The 2378-nt window shown below is 27.3% G+C and overlaps 1 non-coding gene across 1 annotated transcript; it reads left to right on the top strand.

Annotated features, from left to right (window-relative positions):
* Positions 1-506: 506 nt before the first annotated feature.
* TRNAV-UAC (transfer RNA valine (anticodon UAC)) lies at positions 507-580 on the top strand. The gene has a single exon. It is a non-coding gene; the product is annotated as a tRNA-Val (tRNA).
* The last annotated feature ends 1798 nt before the right edge of the window (positions 581-2378 follow it).

Here is a 2378-nt window from a genome sequence, read left to right as displayed (position 1 = left end):
AACTCCAAATTCAGAGAGAAAAATATAATAGTCGCTGTCAAATGGCAACCAAAGAAAAGACTGTAAAAATTGTTACAACGCATAATTTACCCTCAACCACCCCCAGACCCCGAGTACATCCACACCTCAAAACAAGTACATAATTACATCTCACAACACTATAAGACAAGAGTATAAGCGAATTAAAAATAGAAGACGCCAAATACAAGTTTAAAGTATTTTTGACTGATGCATTTTATAATGAATAAATTGAATCCATTATATAGTCTTAAACTCCCTCTTCCTTTACAAAATTAAATGGTGTGAGACTTGTTAAACATGTATATTTTCAATCTATACTAACATATTTTGGTGATTTGGAAGAATTTAGTCTATTAATCTAAAGAAATTGAGTTCAAATCTTGAGAGATACAATTGTAAAATAGTCATTAGTGTCATTTTAATTAATAATTTGTTTCCATCTCTAATATATATGTATTGAATTAAATTAGTTGAATAACCCAAATGTTGTTGTGGTGTAGTGGTTATCACGTCAGTCTTACCAACTGAAGGTCTCCAGTTCAATCCTGGGGCAGCAACATATGTATTTATTACTATTATTTCAAATTAATAGCATTGTTTGAATAATTAATATACATCATAAGCCTTTTCTTTTCTTCCTATTTTTAATTTTTGATCATTTTATTTCTATATTTTGTTCTTGCTTTTTTTCCATTGTTTAAAATAAATGGTAGATTCATTTCAAAATTAAGAAAAATAAATTTCTACAAGTAGAAATTAAATTTGTTGAATATAAAAAATATTTATTAAATTAAATTATTAAATTATAAGTGTTTTATGTTTTTCTTACCTATATTTAGAGTAAATCATGTTCAATTATTAATATCCATCATATGCCATTTTTTTCTATTTTGATATTTATTATTATTTGCTTTCTCTATTTTGTACTTTCATTCTTATTTTATTCTTGCTTTTTTGTTTAATTTTATAAAACAATTGGTAGATTTTTTAAAAATTAAGAAAAAATAAATCCACAAAAGTATAAAAATTCTCAAATAATTTCCACATATCGAAAACCAGTTTGAAAAATTCTGATGAAACTTCTTTATTGACATAATCTTATAGTAGACCTTTCATCAATGTTAATAAATACTCATGTACTGAGCATTAATCATTAACTTATGTAAAAAATAATTATTCTCTCAATTTTATCTAGCCCAATCCACCTAGTGGAACTTCTGACAGTAGCTCAACAACACTTGATGTGAAAGATCAGATAAAGTTGCAACCATAAAGCATACTTAGAACTCTTATCCCTGGATGGAACCATAAGCTATGATAACAATTGTTAGAAAATATCAACATGGAGAAATTAAAAATCACACAACACAAACAAGGACATAACATGGAAATTCCAAATTCAGAGAGAAAAATATAACAGTCGCTGTCAAATGACAACCAAAGAAAAAACAAGTGAAATTTTTTACAACGCATAATGTACCCTCAGCCACCCCCAGACCCCGAGTACACCCACACCTCAAAGCAAGTACATAATTACATCTCCAAACACTCTAACACGAGAGTATAAAATCAAATTTGTAGATTATAAAAAATATTTATAATAAAATAATTAAATTATTACTTTTTGTTTTTGTTACTATTATTTCATATTAATAGAAGTGTTTCAATTATTAATATCCATCTATGCCATATTTTTTCTATTTTGATATTTTTTATTATTTGCTTTCTCTATTTTGTACTCTCTTCTTATTTTATTCTTGCTTTTTATTTAATTTTATAAAAACAATTGGTAGATTCAGTTCAAAATTAAGAAAAATAATATTAACAAGTATAAAAATTCTCAAATAATTTCCACATATCGAAAACCAGTTTGAAAAATTTGATGAAACTTCTTTGTGACATAGTATTATTGTAGACCTTTCATTAATGTTAATAAATCTCATGTACTGAGCATTAATCAATTATTATGTAATCCTTGTCATATCAGCAATATTTGATTTGAACTTTCCACATGTAAAAAATAATTATTCTCTCAATTTTATCTAGGCCCAATCATATAGTGGAACTTCTGACAGTAGCTCAATAACACTTGATCAGAAAGCTCAGATAAAGTCGCAACCATAAAGCATACTTAGAATCTTATCCCTGGATGGAACCAAAAAAGCTATGATAAAAATTGTTATACAATATCAACATGGAGAAATTAAAATAACACATACACAAACACAAGGGCATAACATGGAAACTCCAAATTCAGAGAGAAAAATATAATAGTCGCTGTCAAATGGCAACCAAAGAAAAGACTGTAAACATTGTTACACCGCATAATTTACCCTCAACCACCCCCAGACCCCGAG

This window comes from Lathyrus oleraceus, unplaced genomic scaffold (genome assembly GCF_024323335.1).
Source record: "Lathyrus oleraceus cultivar Zhongwan6 unplaced genomic scaffold, CAAS_Psat_ZW6_1.0 chrUn0942, whole genome shotgun sequence".
Taxonomy (NCBI): domain Eukaryota; kingdom Viridiplantae; phylum Streptophyta; class Magnoliopsida; order Fabales; family Fabaceae; genus Lathyrus; species Lathyrus oleraceus.
The sequence above is the reverse complement of the archived record's forward strand: the minus strand, read 5'-3'. Positions and strand labels throughout refer to the sequence as shown.